Consider the following 19,009-nt stretch of genomic DNA (forward strand, 5'->3'; position numbering starts at 1 on the left):
AAAATCAAATGATATCTTTGTTTTACAGTTTTTCCTTTCTCAAACTGATAAAAACAGTACTCTTTTCATCTACTTCAGAGGGGGTGATGTAAAAACAAATATCTTGAGGCTTGCTAATAGCTAAGATCCTAATGTGTGCAAATAACCATAATGTGCCCTCACAGCAAATTTTATCTTATCTGAGCCCTCTTTTGCAATCATGTGTTACAGATGTTGTCCTACCTTTGCTGACCACAAGGTAATTCAGTATTTTACCTTTTATTTATTTATTTATTTATTTATTTATTTATTTATTTATTTGTTTATTTATTTATTAAGTTTGTTTGTCTGCCTAGTCAATTCCTGGTACTTCTGCACTAGAAGTTTCCCCAGAGGGCTGAGGGTGATGCCTGGCATGGGAAGGTGTGAGGGACTTGATGACAAGTTCCTGGTGCGATGATGTCCTTCTGAGCAGAGGGGAAGCCAGGAAGACCTTCTGCAGAAAAGCTGGGTTGATTTAAGGGTAAACTGGGGGAGATGAAAAGAAATTGCCACTGGGCTACAAAGATAGGAACATAAAGAGAACAAGAAGTGCGGAGTGGGAGACATATAAAAGTAAAATGCCAGGGTCAGTACCATTAAGTCTCACAAGACCTTGTGTTTACTGGGCATATCAGTATGTCTACTCCAGCACAACATGTGTTCCTTCCCTCACCTGGTATTTAGTCATTGCTTCTGATGGTGAATCAGACAGGTCATCCTAGTGCTTTGCTTCAGCCCATCTTGCGCACAGCGTGGCACCAAATTGATGGCTGCTCCTTGCCCTGCGACTCCCAGCTTCCCTCAGCTCTCACACGGCGAGTCGCCTCTGATCTAAACATCTTCAGCTGCTGCCCTCCTTGTAGGGGGCCTCATGTTTGGCAGCCGCTGCTGGATCAGGCCCATGCAACGGCTACCACAGCTTGTCTTCTCCAGCTTAGCTCCAGGTTACCGGAGTCCAAGAACGAAAGCAAAAGTTCTTTGATCCCGACGATGGCGCAGCGCATGTGATGTGCATCAGCAGCTGGAAGGCAGAGGGACCAGGACAGGTTTCATCTGGAAAGGGGCTGAGCATTAAGTAATGAAAATCATCACTGCTGGTTATGGGAGAAAAACACTCAGGAGAAGAAATAGGAAAAAAAAAAAAAAAAAAAAAAAAAGGTTTTGCGGTTGATTTATATTTCTATTATGGGCTTATCCTGTTAGCTCGTTCTTAGAGAAGAGCTGTTCCCTGAGGTACAATTTATCCATTTTAGAAACTCTCCTCCCCCAAGAAGTTTGCAACAGCGGAAAGAACAAAAGTTGGGGATGTTTGAAGGAGAATTCTGGGAAAAGCAACTGAATGGCTGTACCCAAAGATGCATGTAAAGGCTAACTTCTGGGGTGCCATCACTTAGCCTACATAGCTGAGGAAAGTTTGTCCTACAAATGGAGAGACTTTGTAGTAGTTGCTGTAGTGGCCATTTTAGAGGTTTCTCTAATAGCAGCATTCTCCCAACTTCTATTAAGGTGATGTTATAAATAAAGAAAAAACCCACAAAAATCCTTTAATGATCTGTTTTTTTGTTTGTTTTAATTTGTTTTAAGGTGGGTGTCATGGGGAAGATCTACGATGAGGAAACAGCTGTTTGCATGATGGGGTCTGGATGGGCACAAGTCACGAAGGACAAAGGCCAAGGGCCTGCAGGATCCACGAGGCCTTCGCACCCATGAAGACACCGCTGCTGAGTCAGGCCCAGGGCTGCGTGCACACCCAAGAAATACATATGTGCTGATAGAAAGCAGATTTAAAAGGTAAATGTGAAATTGCTTTAGAGCTCTGGATGTGTTTGGAAGTTTGTGACTGGTTGTCAGTGATGTCATAACCGTATTTATTATACCTCATAAATGGATGGGTCTGACTGTTTTCCTTATTTTAATGTATAAATTGCAGTTTATAATGGCGATAAAACACTCCAGGCTGTGCATTTCAGGGTGATTATTGCATTTCTCAGGTGGCTAAAGTTACTCTAACTGCCTTTCAGCTCAGATTTCAATAGTATTTGCCCAGTGTTCGGGCCATTTTACTTGTATTTTTATGTACAAACCTCAAATTAAAGTGTTTTATTGCTTTTTAATTAAAATGTTGAAGTGTAAAGAAGGAACGGTCACAGGCAGATAGAAAGCTATGGTAGTAGGTGTTTTGATGTAAGAGGGAACATATGAGAAGGTGGGTAGGGAGAAGAGAGGTTGCAGAGCCTGTCACTGTGCTTGGGTGTTTCTTGGGTACCCACTGCTGGTTCCAATAAGCACATGGTCAAGTAGAAACATTTGTGGCCCAAACGCCTTGGTGTTTACCTCATAAAGTCTAGCACAGAAAAATTACAGACTAAATGGCTGTGAACCCTTAATTAACTGCTCAGCATGGATGGGCCCTCCTGGTTGAGCCTGAGACTTGCTGATGCTTCTAGTGTGGTAACTTGTGGTGCCTCAGCTCACAACATTCTTGATTCCTCTTAAAAATGTATGTATAAATGAGTTGACCAGTTCAGCCCATGTGTAGGACGAAAAGTCTGTTCTCTGAAATCTTTTTAGATGATATCATGTCTAAGATATTATATCTGCTTGCTGAAGCAAAGCAGCAAAGTCCGTGTTCTACAGGTATTGATTTGCCGAGTGGTGGCTGCTGTCTCGGTGCTAAGGGAAGCACAGACCCACAGAGAGGTGGGTCTGCTCCCTGCTGCTGTGGGGTGATGGACCCACAATGATGCTGTTCCTTGATGCCTTTTTTCTTGTGGTTCTGCTCCTGTTAAGCCACAATAGCACCGAGTCCTGGTTTCACCCACAGGTGAAACACCTACTTGCTGGAGGTGTCCACCCACAGAGCAGCAAGGCTTCTTCCTAGCTTTGTTGTCCGAGATGAAGATGAGCAGGACACAGCATCCATGGCTCTCCCTCTCATAAATAAGGCCCCAAACTGCCAAATGTTTTGTCTCAGCTTTGTGGTTATACCTCAGTCTGCACAAGGTTTTTTCTTGAATCTGGATCACTGCAACGCTTTGGTGGGTATCTCATTTTTGTGGTCTTATACCCCCTTCCATGATCGGTACAGGGGAGGGAGAGCTGCACACGCAGGCCAGGCTTTTTAACTGGGATTATCTTTTGTGGCACAGGAACTAGTGTCAGAGGTTTCTAGTACACATTGTGTGGGTACCACGTGAAATAATAAGTTAAATAAAAATACACCTACACGCATGCCCCTTCATTTAAAGGCATGAATGGAAGAAACTTAAAGTAGGAATTGATCCTTTCACTAGGGAAACAAATAAAGAAAAAATAAATGGTTTGGGTGTCTGATTTTATATCAAACTCATACGTAAAATAATTTTTTTTCAAAACATTTTTTCCATTGTTTCCCCCATCTTTATTTCTATTTCTCCTGTGCAAAATATCCCTCTTGCATACCTCCCCTTTCTTCCCATAGAAGAATGGAAGAAATGCTTAATGGGAAGCAAAGCACATTAGGAATATTAAGGAAAAATTACAGTATATACACTATGAAATGAAATGCATCTTTTGTGAATAAATCCCCCAAGAAATCTTATATTTCCAGGCATCCACTCACATACCTTCATGTAACAACTTATACATTCGTAAAACATTCATTGAAAGCAGCTCTGCAGTTTTATAGAAAACAACATGCCAGGGATGCAAGAATCTTGCCAGTTCTGTGAAAAATGACACCAATTAAAGCTTAAATTGCTTGTTTTCTCATAAGGTACATATTTTCATAACTTTGAAATCAAATAATTGCTGCTTTTATATTAAATACAATAAAACAAAAAGGATGCTAGTTTAGAGGAACTGCTACAAGCATTTTAATATAATTTTCCCACCATTTAAAGTCACAAAATATGGAAAACAAGTCAAGTATGCAAAGTTCCAAGGAGATAGAGAAACTCCTTCAGATTATTACATCATTTGTCTTTTGTGTCAGGAAATGTGTATGTGATTTCATTGTTTGATTAAATGCCAAAAAAAAGGCATATTGCTCTTATCTAACTGATTACAGATTTTATTCATCTGAAAAAGTATTTGTTCATACTTTGACGTTAGAAGGCAATATTTTTTTTAATGGTCCAAACAAGCATTTTCAAAAAAAAATATAATCCTAACTTCCCAGGCTAGCTTTTTATTTTGTATTAACAATGCACTGCACTAAAATTTCCCATACTGGAACACAGTCCCTAGTGGTTTTCAAGCTATAAACTGAGTAAACAGTCCCTTTCTTATTGAGTGTCTGTGTGAATGCATGTTGTTTCTGGAATACATCATATTCATTTGCAGAAACCCTGTGTATGGATCTTTAACACTTTTTTTTTTTTTTTTTTTTTTTTTGTCTTCTTTTTCCGAGTTACCTAAAATAATAGCTTGTTAAGACAGTATTACAGTCATATAACTTGTTGGGAAAAGCACACCATGGCTCAAAATCTGAATTAAACATGTGTCACTGTGGGTAAGTTTCATTTAAAATACCTATATCTGCTAATTATTTAATATGTTAATGCTATGCTGCCGTACTATCTCTGAATTATTTTAGCATGCTTTTGGCAATGTTGCACTAAATAGAATATAAAAAATCAACTATCAACTAAAAATATTTCCATATTGAGTTCCCCCCCCCCCGCCCCCCCCCCCTTTTTTTTTTGTAAGCACATATGAAGGTGGCACTTATCAGTGACAATTTTTGGACTCTCACCATATCAGGGTTGACAAACTTAGCTTTGCATACTAAAGAATCCTTTAAAAAAATACATAAATAATCTGAGGACAAACACGAAGCTTCATCTGGGGACTTCAAGGTCAGTTACCATTGGCCTGGCCTCCATTAACCCCCACAGGAAATCTTCCAGGATCCTTATTTTATCTTGAGTGGGTGTTCCCGAACTATCAGCCTTTTATTTTTTTATTTTTTTTTCCACCAAAATAGAGAGACAGTTTCCTTTAAAAGACATGAATTTCAACTGGTAGAATATTTTAAAACTGTTTACAGGTCACAGAGAAATTTGCAAAGAGAATGGTGATATTTTAAATTGCTTGGTTAACAAAACTCTGCTCTGCCTAAATTTGGGAGAAGGAAAAAGAAGACATGAAAACTTAGTAAGCATTTAATAGTAAGATATTAAAAGACAGCTAAGCGTTCTCAGTCACTAGGGAAAATAAACTAGTATGGTATAATGAGATCCCTAACGTCTTGTGATCAATCCAAAGTAACAAGAACGTAATACCAATGGGTTAACTAATTATATGTATATATTTAAAAAGTCTCTCAATATTCTGAATCATGTCCAATATGAATCCTGAAATCTACATGATCTATTTATTATTAACCCATTAGTTTTGCACTTTTCGGTGTGCTTTGGCAATGAAGAATGCTAACTGCAGTAAACTGTCTGAAATGTGTCTTTTTAATAAAGTGGGTAATTTTTTTTTTTTTGCCTGGGGGGGTGGGGAGAGACTATATCTTATTTATGGTGTCATTTTAAACTCAAGTTACAACATCTTAGATTTAAGAGACAGGCCAGTAATGCAGGCAAGGGTGTCTCCTGCAAGGAGACAGAGATTAATGCCATGTGTACTGATGATTCTCCACCACAATTTAGGATTCTGGTGGCGCCATGACGCCCCTGTTTTTTATGGTGGTTTGCCAAGAGAAAATTACTTAAACCAATTGTGAATGCATTCCTGTTATACTTTTACACAACCACATTTATGTACATAAATAGCATAATGAGTATTTTTTAAATGATCTCTCATTCCAGATTCACCTACTTTGCATAAAATGTCAAACACAGGAAGGAGGGGAGTTGGGATTCTGTTTGTGCTTTTTTTTTTTTTTTTTTTTTTTTTTTGGGATTTAAATGAGAAAGGTTTTCACATGGGAATATACTTTTTTCCCCCCTTTCTTTCTCCATGACAACTGACCACAATTGAAGTAGATTCTTTTTAACATACTGTAATGTGAGAATTTTCTTCAGCTGGAGGGTGTTTTATTCCCTAAATTGAAAGCTGTTCTACTTTCCTGCATAAAATGTGAACTGAAAGATTAGGATGCTGGGTATCTTTGCCAGGTAAAACTGGCACAGGGAGAGCTTGAAGGGCCTCAAAACCATAATAAGCTTAAAAGACTTCTGAGGTTGAGAACTGTTTGTAGGCTTCAGTGCTCTGAGCTCAGCAAATGATGTCTTTATATTGAAGAGAGTTTACATCAGGCAAACAGAGTATTTGAACATGTTTTGGCTAAGTTCACATCTGTTTTTATCAACGTGTTTTTATATGAGTAGGTATTTATCCAACATTCATGTATTTTGTCTCAAAATTTCAATAAGGAGACATTTTATTCTTTTTTTTTTTTTTTTTTTTTTTTTTTTTTTTTTTTTCTTCTCCTATACCCCCCAACATATGAAGAGGGGTTTGTGGAGTTGACTTTTATTTTACGGTGTTCTTTTTTTGTGAGGCTGTTGTAGGTCAATAAAGCAAGATTTATTAGCAGCTTTTAGAAGTGCTGGTATTCTAATCGTTGCTATATTTTTAAGAGTGATTCTCTCTCTGTTGCCTGAACCACTTAATCTGACTCCATGAGTTTAATTCTAGCTCATGTTCCTTTTTGAAGGCAGTTCTCAAGTGTGAGTGCATTCGTGCTGGGTGATGGAGCCCACAGAATTGTTCTGTCCCTCAGAGGCTTTTCAAAATGAAATGAAGAATCTCACTTTATATTTAATGAGAATAAGGCTGAGTTTAAGGATGACGGGCTTGGAGGTCTCCTGTGCTTCTGGTTTGCTGTACTCTGAAAGATTTGTAATTCTCTTAAAGTTAGTGGTTTCCTGCTGTGACTATGAGAACTATGGTAATCAAGCCTGAAGCTTTTGAATGACAACATCATCATATTTAAATATGAATCTGGCTGGAGTAGATAAAGATATTGTTTCCTTGCAGCTATAGCAACATATGCATATTTAGATAAGGTCTTTGTCCAAAGCCAAAAAGGACATCTTCCCTTAGTCCCCAGGTGTGACACAATGTGTGGAGGGGTCTGGTAAATGATCTTCAGTGAGAGTTAGAGAGAACTGTTGGTGAGAACTACATCAATGAGTTTTCTGAGGAACAGGAGGTTGTTGGGTACTCTCTTCCAGCTATTGTAACAAACAACACTTTTTTAAGGCAGTGCACGTGAAGCTCATATGAAGCAGCTGATTTAACCATATTGCTATTTTTATGGTATTTATTGTAAAGAGGTGTTTACTAAGCAGACCTCCATTCTCCACACAAAAAAAGGTGGTCTCCAATATATCTTTACATGTTCTTTAACATAATATTTTGGTTTGGAAATTAGAGATTGAGTTAAAATTATTGCTTATAGCATTTGAAAAGTAATTTCCTCTTGATGTGCAATTAAGGTCAATGTTTACATATAAGTTCAATGTCATAATAATGTAGGTTTTACTACTATGTATGGTTCCTGCAGTTAATATAGCCAGTTGTATCAATACTGGCTGTTATACTGCTACAAATATATGGGGTGGTCTTGGCAATGCACTTTTTCTGTGGAAGTTGGAGAAACCTGGCAGAAGTGAGGAAAGGCTAGAAGTTTAAATAGTTTGGCAGCCGGGGCAGAAGAAGAGGACTCCTGGCAACAGAGAAGGAATTGTAGGCACTGAAAGGAAGAGGGCCTAGCAGTATGGAAAGAGAAAGACAACATTAGAAAAGGAGAGGGGAGGGCCAAGTACACAGGACAAGAAAGGTCAGGAGGAAGATTGGCAGGAGAGCAAATGAGTTTTCCTCCAGAGAGAAGCAGAAAGGGATGACTTCTTAAAATAGAAAGTCCAAAGAGTATCATCAAAGGATTCAGCTGTGGGAAACCTGTCCATCTAAAGAGGCAGCAAGTCTGAGATGTTTATTATTTTTAATTTTTTTGGAATGCTGCAAGATGTAAACCAGTCAATTTCATTGAAAAAACATGTTTAGCTTCAGACTAACAAATTTGCCTTCCAAATATTCTTTGGAAAAGTTCTAGCGCAGTTCAACCCCCCCCCCCCCCCCCCCCCCCCCAAACTAGAACCCCAGTTTATCTTGGGGTCTTACTGTTTCTGCTTCATTATCTGTCCATCTATTTGAAAAGTAGCTGAAAATGAGCATAGTGGACTGAGAGTTATAGTTTGAATTACAAAATATTCTGAGCAGCCCAGTCTGCCTCTTGTTCCAGGGTGGAATTTTCAGGCTTATTATTTAACTGCTCAAGTACCTTTATGATCAGCTGTTATGTAAATGTCAGTACCTATGTTAGCTTCCAAAAGCCAGGTGTTGCTGTTAAATTTTTGCACCAAAAAGTGTTATCTATTACTTTTAATATGTGTATGACAGTATATGTTAGCTACTGCTGTTGGAGAAACGTTGACTTGTGACATAATTATGCTTGATAGCTTGATTAATCATTGCTGTTATTTTTGCTTTCATAAAATTTATTTCTATTGGTTTTGGAGTGTGATACCTCAAGAAACAAACATGGAAGGTACTTACAAAATCAGCTGTACAAAAGTGGTCACTTAATGAACATATTTACTTTACTTTGTGCTTGTGTAAATAATTTATAATACAAATTTTTGAGGTCTAGGATCCCTTTCCCAGAGCAGAGGTAGTTCTGGCAGAGGGATTCAGAAGCTAATACATTGCTGGTTCTGCTCACGGTTGCGCAGCTTTATTTAGGATATGATGTTAAGTGATAGTGTATTTACTTTTCACTTGAAGGGATCAATAATGTCAATGAATATTACAGAGAAACTAAGCTGTATACTTCTTCAGGTGACTGCTCTCTAGACTATCCTGCCCAAGGACACTTCCAGTTTATGACTGCTGGATGAGGACACGTGTATGTTAGAGTGAAGGCTGGGTGTTTACAGGGGTTACTCCCTTTGCCACCATGAAGCATTGTGCAATGGGGCTCCCCCTAATTTAAGGGGGAACTGTCAAAATCAACCCCTAAAGCACAAAATGTTTGACATGCCATTATTGTAGTAGCTCTATAAAAATTCAATACTGCAGTTTTGATCTATTTTATATCCTTCACAAAACATGTTATTTTACTAATATATGCATTGAAGTCTTGAGCCCTCTAATGAGAATTTTGACATTTCAACTCTGTGGAACATAAGAAGGAAAAGAAATTCAAAATGCCCTTGTAAGGAAACTTCTGTTTACTGAAGATTTCTATCTATCCCAAAGTAAGTCCTGCGTACAGGGCTGATTGCTATGCAGCATTTCAGAGGAAGAGAGAGGGAACATGTTCCGATGACTTTAAGTGAATTTAATGGAAGTAAATATTAATACTGGACATTGGCACAAGTCTGAATTTCTAACAGCTGGATGAGAGTTGTGCTGTAGAACAGTAATCCTACCTAGATGGTTTTTGGCGGGCTCAAATCCCACATTTGCTTAGTTTATCTAGGATTTCTAGTTAACCACAAAGTTTTGCACACTGTGCCTGACAGCCTCCTCTGTGCCCACTGAAAATGGTGCCCCATAGCTGAACAGTTTATGGCACAAAGTCACCTGAATGTACCCCTCAGAGAGCCAACCAGTTCCTACACCCACGTAGCCTTTCCCCAGGTAGCCAATTTCAACATTTCAGCATATTTTGTACAAGTGACAAATGCAAGCACTCATTATGTGTCATGTGAGGAGCAGGGCTTCCAGGGAGGGCTCTGGGAAAGCAATACAAATCGAGCCGTACTGTCACATTCAGCTGATGCAGCTGTTCATTGTACAGCCTCTCCTTTGTGCTTGGACAATTGCCAGGTATGATTTAAGCGTGTTTGGAGCCCTGGTGGGTGCGAGCATCTTGCTGGGCGGTCCCTACAGGGACCAGTGAGTGAAGCGGGCATCAGTCTCACCCGCTGGTCGGCAAACTCACGCAACACCAAAAGTAAGGAGCAACGAAGGCATTAAAAGCTAATGCTCTGAAAATGGGCAGCCTGACACATAATGGAGATGGGGCATCAAGCCTGGTTATGTCAGGAGCATAATTTTAACACAACAAGACAAATGTAACTAGGCATGACACATTGGTGTGCTGACACGTGAACAATTGCATCTGAAACAAAGGCAGTTTGCTGAAAATCTTATAGGTTCCTCCTGCCCCAAACAAATTTCGGTTTGAGATTTCATGATTAACAAGCTTTCTAGAATATTTACAATTTTCTCAAGTTTTTTTTTTTTTTTCCTTTAAAAGAAAAAAAAACTTAAATAGAACACACACATTGCCTTTGAAATGTTACCATAGGAAAGTCATATATTTAGGTGTTATATATTAAAATATTGATTAAAAAATATAGCCCCCTGCTTGTAATAAATACAATGCAAATCATAACCTTTAGTATGAAAATATTTCAATGTTCCACACTAAAAGCTCATTAACTTTGCTAAACTGTAGAATTTGATCATTAGTGGAGGATACTACATTTTGTTTTTAATAAGGCAGTGATTTATATAGAAACTTATTAAGAAAAAAGATATGGCTTATTTCTGATCTCTGACATGCATAAAAGATGTTGCAAATTAAGGGACTGATCCTGTAGATTGCTGAGCTGATATGAAGTAATGCTGATAAACAAAGTGCTCACTCTTTCACTGGCCTTGCACTGAAGTAGACATACATGTGACAAGGGAAATGGAGCTGGAAAAGCTTTCCTAATCCCAGTCATTTCAGGTTTCATATACTAAGTGAGAATCTAGGCATACTAGATTGGTTTCCTTTTTTTTTTTTTTTTTTTTTTTTCAATTATTTTATTTTTATTTTTTATTATTCTCTGGATTGGACAAACAGCTGAGCATTTTTCCTTTTTTCTGTGAAGTGGAGAAAATTGCTCATTAGGATGTTCTCCTGTGTGGTGGCCAAGGGGAGCTAGCTTTGCAGCATCATGTGCTTGATGTGAGCAGCAAGGCTGCTTGTATGCACACTCAGGGACACTTGGGCAAACAAGAACACCATGCATAAGCAATGTTGGGCAAAGGTGGGAGGAGGGGATGCAGCTGTGAAGCCCAGCTGCAGCAAAGAGATGGTGTCCACTGGTTCTTCAGCTCCTTATACTGAATGCTGCATCTCACTCTTCAGTGTGAAAAGTGTCTGAAATTCAACTGCACGGTGACAAGGGGACTTCATGTGAACAGCTTCATCTGCACCACAAACCTAGGATGAGCTTAATTAGTTTAAATGTCCCCAGGTGCCCAGGGGCACTTTTCTTGGGCTTGCTTCATCCAGAAGCTGAGAGCTGTGAAGGCCAGTGCTCCATCAGCATCTCCAGTTCTGGGATCCTCAGTTGTGCCCATGAAGCTGCTCCCTAAGGCAGTGGCAAGAAATATGGTGTCCCCTAGCAGGGGGATCCATGCCATGGGTCTGACTGTGTGGTTGTGCCCTCCCAAGGGACCGTGCTGGGGTCTTTGATTTGAAGAGCACTTGGGGTGGCAGTAGCAGACCCAGGGGCACCAAAGGGAAAAGTGTCCGCATGGCCATTAAAGTAGCTGCTGGAAATGAAGAGTTCCTAGGGGAAAATAGCCCTCCTTCATATAAGTCCTTTTTTGTGTGCAAATCTGTGGACAGTGTGATGAAAAATGCATTGTTGTACGGTACCCAAGAATATTTTGTAGGAGGAAAAAAAAAATCCACCGCTAAAATGATCCTGTTACACATGCAGTACTTATTAATGTTAGTGTGTTTGGTTATTTTATTTATTTATTTATTTATTTATTCAGGTAGTACATGTTTCTCATTACTTTAATCAGAAAAAGCCTGATAAAAGAGAATGTACACTTCATGTGTCAAAGAACATGCTAAATCTTTTTTTTCATTCACATGTGTAACCTGCTTATATGTCACTTTATATGATTTTCTTTTTAAATTTTATTAGCTGAATTCTAGAGCTTTTTAAAGTAAAAGTGATAGCAACCAGGTGCATTGTGGGGTAAATGACATAGCTCTGCCAACACACCTACGTGAGCAATTCCCACAATTTCAGTTGCTGACATTTGTGCAGAATCAGGCATTTTCTGCTGGAATTGTGTCTCAGACACCACCGGTCCAGTTTTGAGACTGTAATCTATATTTCTCTCTTATAAAGTGAAAGAGTAATTAAGGAGAAAAAGAAAAAAAAAAAAAAAAAGCTTTTTTCTCTGCAGATTTTACATTTCAGTTTGTGTGATTTTCCTCTAATATTTTTCAGTACTGATGAGGCTAACAAACAAAGCCCAAGAAAATACAAAAAAAAAGCAAAAAACGACTTCACCTGCTTTCTGGCTCAGCTGACTCAAACTTTCCCACGGCAGTTCAATAGCATAGAGGGAATGCCAGTTTATCTGTTAAACTATCAACAATAAATATATGGATTTATAACAAAAACATGGGATAGTGAGATGCACAAACTCGTGCAGCTGCTCCTGCCTGTACCTACCTGCCTGTAATTTCTTGAAGGTTAAAGTTTTTCTGTGGCTATTATTTTTGTTTCTTAAACAGCTCAAAACAGTGAAGGACAGATACTTGTGACCTGACTTTTGAAAAAAAAAAAAGCAAAAAAGCTTAATATTCTTCCTCCTTAAGCCTTTGATCCCTACTCTGCAGTCGTGGGAACAGGGAGAAGTGATCCTCCGTGAACTGCGAGTAGGAAGCTGCGAGAGAATCGGCAGATGAGTTTTTAACGTTAGGCCTTGTTTATGCTGGGGATTAAGTCATTTGTGGTCAGCAACCAGTGCAGCTGGGCTGCTGCAGGCTCCCAGTTCACATCCGATGACATGACTCGGGTGGAAATCGGGGGCATGCTCGGCTGCTGGAAGGGCGATTTCTGCCCTCGCCGCCGGGCTGCTGGTGGTGGCTGGAGAGGAGGTGACCAAGTGTATGTGGTGCCGGGGTCCCTGGCATGCCAGGTTGGACCAGAGCTTCTTGGGCGAGTGGAAAACTTCAGAGAGAAAAGGTTCTGAGGAGATTGATCGAAACCATAATTTTATGGGTGTAGCAATAAAGAGGCAAGCCAAGCCTGAGCTGCAGGAAAGCTGCGCGGAGCGGCTGCTACTTCGTGTTTCTCAAGGTCCTAGAGAAGACAACAATCAGCAGATAGGGCAGGGAAGGGGGGAAAAATGCCTAAATTGCTGCAGTGATCTGTCTGTGTAAACATTTCAAACATCTGTCTGCATTTGGAAATATCCTGGGCTGTGCTCTGAAAGTATTAGGGCTTTTTCCAAAGGTGATTTTATTGTCAACTACTATTACAGCAGATTTATTTTTTTCTAGGAGGCACATGGTTAACATCTTTCTGTGCTTCTAAATATAAACTTGCTTCCCAGTAGTATTATCCAGGTCTCATTCCTCCTCTATTTCTCTTTCCTTTTCCCTGCTCCCCTCTTTTTCCTTCTGTCACCGTCTATGTGCATTTGCTGAGGCTGTGAGTTACAACTGGACGTGATGGGGATGGATTCCTTTTGTGATCTGTCCTGAGTTATACCAAAACGTTCTGTAAAGTTTTACTTTCGTGGAGCGCTATACAGTGACTTTTTATGTGTCTAAGAAATGGAAACATTTTGTCTCGTATAAAAAAAAGAAATATTTTTATACTGTGCTCCATTCACAGACCACATCAGAGGTATTCTAAGAATAGAATAGATCAAATATATTTTATGGAAATATAATGAGAAAAGGATGTGTTCCCAAAACTCACTCTGAACAAAGGAATGCAACATAGTCAGGAATACTTTAATGCGCCTAACAATTTTCTCATGTGAAAGGCTGAAGGAACAGTCTTGGTTTGAAGAAATCTTCCAATTCTCCCCAGGCACCCTGAACTTGAAATCAGAACTAGGAAAGCTATATATTACAAAAAAGAAAATGTATGGAAAAAGTGACTGAGGGCATTAACCATAAAAGACGTTTTGAAAAGAAAAATAACATCAATATGAAACATTTTGTCATGTTTCATTTCATTGATCATATATTTATTTTATGTGCTCTGGAGCGCTGAAGCTTAGATGTAACTACATTTCAGGAGCCTCATATTAGACCTGTCATTCTCTTTGTGGTGAAAACTAAATAGTGAGGAAAAAAATAAAATAGATTGCAATTATTAGATTTGGGTTGGATTCCATCAGATTGTTCTTAGAAACTTCAAAAATTGAACTCAGAATATGAGACATAGCATTAACAGCTATTAAAGAGACTGCCTGCGTGACAGATAGAGAAGTGGGAGGTACACCTACAATGCTAAATAATGCATCTTTTTCACAGTAATGCAATATGTTCACCTTAAATAGGCTTGTAATTAAAACTGCCAGTGTTGATTAGATCAACCACGTAGGAAAGATGCATTTGTATTAGTTCTAATTAAATCTGTTTAAACAAGTTAAAGTTAGATTGGTGGTATATATTTATTTATTTATTTATTAATGTTTTATTCCCTGATACAATGGCATGTATTTTAGATACTTTATAAAGGCTCATCCTTGTCTGTAGCAGATCTCCGATTCCAGGTTCTGCCTCAGGTCTAGACTTCTTTCCTGGGTAAAGCCTGCAGTGATTTGAAATATGTCTGTTAGAGGAACACACCAAATAGAATCTGGCCACACGTGGTCAGAAAATGTTTTTAGCATTGATAAAGAAAATGAAAGTATTTATCAAAATTCAAGCTCTTCAGTAATTGGTCTTAATATGTTTTCCCATAAATATAAGGTTGGCTTCAAAGTTAGTAGTGGAGAGGAGTGGAGTAGAGAAGGGACAAGCATGGGGAGCGCTGGCAGCCCCTAGCACATCTCACAGCTTTCCCTGGTGCTGGGTGCCACTTCTCACACTAGGCATCTTTGAAGATTGCTGGTATGAAGCCCAACAAGACACACTGTGTTTTCAAAACTCCCTGCTCGAGTCTAACACCCTGCTAGAACTGAAAGTTATATTCTCCTTGAATTGAGTGGAATGAGGATTTGACCCCATGTGGATGCTTTTGGATATATTAAACAATGCAAGCTACAAATGCTAACCGAGTTCCACCGTAGCAGTAATTTAGGCAATGCCATTTTGTGCAGCTCAGGTATTTGAGCAGGCTTTCAAGGGTGTAATTTTGGGGGTTGGGGGATAGTATCAACCTCTCTCTCAGCTCCCCGACCCTCCTCTGGGTGTGGAGGAGATCCCAGGTGCAGAGGCTGCAGACTTTTGGCTCTTCTCTCTCTCATGGTCCTCACAGATTTGTGTAGGCAAATGCCGAGACCTCCTTGTCCAAAGTGGGCAAGGAATGCAGGGCTGGGGAGGTGACGGTGGTGGGACACTGGCAGCTTGTGGCCCTGTGAGTACCAGTTTTCTTTATCAAGCAACCTGAATACATGGGAAACCTCAAGGAACCACGAGTGCTGTGGTACAGCTTGTAACACAACTGGAAAAAATAAGTTGTGCTATGTTTTCATATTGATTTTCCTTCTCTTTGGTGCAACGTTTTCAATTTAAATGGCAGAAGGCTGAGGCACAGAATGGGAAAAAATGTTCTGAGCTACACAACTGGGAAAAGAGCCTGATTTTCTGATTTTGTGTCCATGTTATCCAATTAAATGTTGTCACTGTCCTGTGATTTCATGTCCAGTGCAGTATTGCTTCCACAGAAGAGCTAATTATGGAATAAGATAAGTACAAAAGTGCCCATATTTAATTAACATTATATAGTATATCCAGGAAGAAGATTTTTTTCCCCCTAAAATTGTTTTAATTAACATGAAAGAAAAGCTTCTGCTGACTTTTTATTGTTGCAAGATAGAGAGAAAATTATTTCATGCTAACATTGGACTATATTTAGCTTCCATCTCTCTATCTACAGAAGAAAAATTGAAAATTAGTTTGTTAGATTGTATTGCTCCTTTTTATCTTATAAGGGCTTCCTTCAAGTACCATTTAATAATGATATAATCTTTAGGATATTAGTTAACAGATAATAAATATTTAATTTTGTTTTTTAGTTTTGTGTTTTGTCCTTTTTATATTTCTTAGTGAAGAAAGAAATCTTCCACCTTCCAGAAACCTGACATTTTGGACCAAATCCCTCTCTGAACAGGTTGTATGCTGCCCTTTTCAAAATCAAGCTATCAGAAGATGCCCTTCAGCAGAAGTGTTAAGAGGACTTGGTGAGCTTAACATGTTTCGCCTGCTTAATTTAATTTGGAAAAATTCAACCAGAAAATGAAGTTATTAACAGGTTGGTACATTCAGAGATAAGATGATGTCACAGGGAAGCAGTCAAGTGGGTTGCTTGTCAAAATATAAAATATGTATCTGTCAGAATCAAATGATAGATAAGCTGTGGCTGGGTGTAGGATGCGGTGAAAATAGTGTGCTAAAAATTGAAACTGAATCCCACCAGTCTGGAGCACAAGCTTTTAGTAACAATTGTGGTGATCAGAAATATAACAATTCTGGGGACATGAACTGCACTGCTGAGGCACTGTATGTGTAATTTCTTGGCACCAGTAGCCACAGGTATGTGCATCAGCAGTAGACCCCAAACAGGAGAGATCTGGGAAAGCATGGCTCCCTCAGCAGAAGACTGAAACTTGGACACCCCATTAGGTTGGGTATTCCAAAATGAGGATTAGTAAATCTTTTCTTGGGTAACTTGGAGACATTTAAGGCCTCCAAATGTGAAAACAGAGTTTGTCTAGCCAACATGATGAGCCTTCCTGTATTAGAGAGGTTCAGATCAAAGAGAGAAATCTCCAGTGCATTCTCCAGGAACGCGTACACGTCATGCAACTCACAGGCCTCTTCCTGTCTTCTGGCTTGCCATATAAAATAGCTGGCACCAGGAGTTTAAAGTTAATAAACTCAGGAATTGTAAATGGCAATTTGGAGTCTTGCATGAGCAAAACAGAATAGGCTACTTAACAAGGAATGCAGTCAAACTCCCAAATAATGTGATGGCAAAATGAGAGAAATACCATTATAATAAACTTTGCTATTGCGTTATCATTGAATTTGGGAAAATGATTCCACTTATGTGGGACTGTATTCACTGCAAGTTGCAAAACTGAACTTTAAGACTATAAACTCCTGGGGATGGCTCATGAAATCTCTTTTTGCTCAGGGTCTTCCAAGATGCAGAGTTTAATTGTGACTGGGAACTCTGAGGACTAACACAATACAAATAATAGAAGTGCTAAATAAAAACGCTGCTTTTGTATTTAAAGGTCAGAAGTGACTAGTCTGACCTCTTGATCTACAGGCCATAGGACTTTGTCCAGTAACATCAACATGAGATTTCTAATTGATGTTTCAACTTATATCACTCTTAAAGCTTCAGCTTGAGATATATTCCTCCTCAGGAAAGAATCAGTTGTAATATGGTGATGTGATGTTATTTTTTTTTCATTATTTAAAATATTTCTCATTTAATTTTTTTTAGCTTTAACTTCCAAATTTTGGATTTTGTTTATTCTTGATTAAAAGTTATATCAAAGCCCTTCTCTTTTATAAATGGAGCAGATGGAGTTTAAATCTGTAAAGCGTGTTCTTAATAACTTCGGTGTTTTTTTCAAAGTCAATTCCATTTTTTTTTTTTTTTCTATACTTTTTACTGTGTGAATGCAAGAACTGGACTTTTTTAAGTATTTTTTTTCCAAAATCATAATGACTTTCTTGATGTTTTACACAGAGGTGACAGCCATTCTCTGCTGCTACATGCCATTCTCCATTTTATGTCCCCAGGGATTGCACACATCCTTTGGGACCTCATGCTGCTGGCATTATATGTGCTATGCTTACTCTGTTTCATGCTAATTTTTAATTCAGCAGTAGTTTTAATGGTTGTATAGAATTATCTACATTGCTGCCACACATAAATTTATGAGATCATAAATACCTATCAACTTTTAAAGATGGACATAACCAGTCTTTTTTCCTTTCTTTCTGTTAAAAACTGAAAATAAATCGCAAATCTCCCAGCATGAGGAACTTGGTTTTGGACTTGTGTAATGACAATGCCCTTGTAATTGAAAGAAAAAAGAAAAAGGAAATCTGGGAGACGATTAGTCTACATGTGGTATACTTCTTTTTCCTAAATTGAAAAAAAAAAAAAAAAAAAAAAGAACAACAATCCAGTGACACATTTGGGCTGAAAAACTGCTTGCTGCACATGTTTTATATATGTGGGTTTACTACACAGATCATGTGTCTTAATTAGGTAATTTATACTGTGTTATCCAAAGAAGATGTTCATGTTCAATTGGGTACACAATAAAAGTTTCAAAAAAACGTGTTAATCCTCTGCTTACTGAGATCCATGCATGGATACAGAATAACAACAACAAATATATCCCAACATGCTAGCTCAGCTACCTACTAGGTTATGTTCAGTACTGTAGAATGTGCACAATATAGGTGGGGATGAGTTGTATTCTTAGTAGGAGTTTTCTCTTCTTAATTTTCTTCCTGAAACTAAACATATTAGCCTTACCCATTGGGCGGCTTGTAACACAAAACTAAAAGTGTAATGATAAATAGAACTAAACCAAATGAAGAAAGTTCAGTCTGTCACTTTGTTATTTGGGCAATTTGTCAGTACTAGGTTAAAGGTTGAACTAGATGATCTTGGAGGTCTTTTCTTACCTGAATGATTCTGTGAATATTTCTGTCTTTGAGTTGTGATGTTTCAGAGAGGTAATGGCAGCTTGGCCTTGAGATCTGCTGGCCTTTTCCCCTTCTTCCCCCCAAACACTGATATTTCCTAAATTGCTGTTTTCTTTCCTTGTACTGATCTGATACTGTTCACCCAGAAACTGAATCTAGTTATCGCTGGTTATGCTAATTGAGATTTCTCAGCTTCTCTTCCCCTTTGTCATTAAGCTGGATTTGAGCTTCACATACCCTTGCAATTACTTTGAAATTCGAAGTCTCCTTGCAACTACTTTGAGAAATCTGAAAGCTAAATGATTCCCAAGTTTAAAATAT

At 38.6% G+C, this 19,009-nt stretch overlaps 1 long non-coding RNA gene across 2 annotated transcripts; it reads left to right on the plus strand.

Annotated features, from left to right (window-relative positions):
• Positions 1 to 1,610: 1,610 nt before the first annotated feature.
• Positions 1,611 to 18,519, plus strand: LOC118169508. Of its 2 annotated transcripts, none has more exons than XR_004752170.1 (3): positions 1,611 to 1,812; positions 4,412 to 4,513; positions 16,058 to 17,401. It is a non-coding gene; the product is annotated as an uncharacterized LOC118169508 (long non-coding RNA). The 2 variants fall into 2 exon arrangements; XR_004752169.1 differs by lacking the exons at positions 1,611 to 1,812; positions 4,412 to 4,513 and adding exons at positions 14,497 to 14,590; positions 18,005 to 18,519 and having other exon boundaries at positions 16,058 to 16,191.
• Positions 18,520 to 19,009: the final 490 nt, after the last annotated feature.

Source organism: Oxyura jamaicensis, chromosome 7, assembly GCF_011077185.1.
Source record: "Oxyura jamaicensis isolate SHBP4307 breed ruddy duck chromosome 7, BPBGC_Ojam_1.0, whole genome shotgun sequence".
Classification (NCBI taxonomy): Eukaryota; Metazoa; Chordata; class Aves; order Anseriformes; family Anatidae; genus Oxyura; species Oxyura jamaicensis.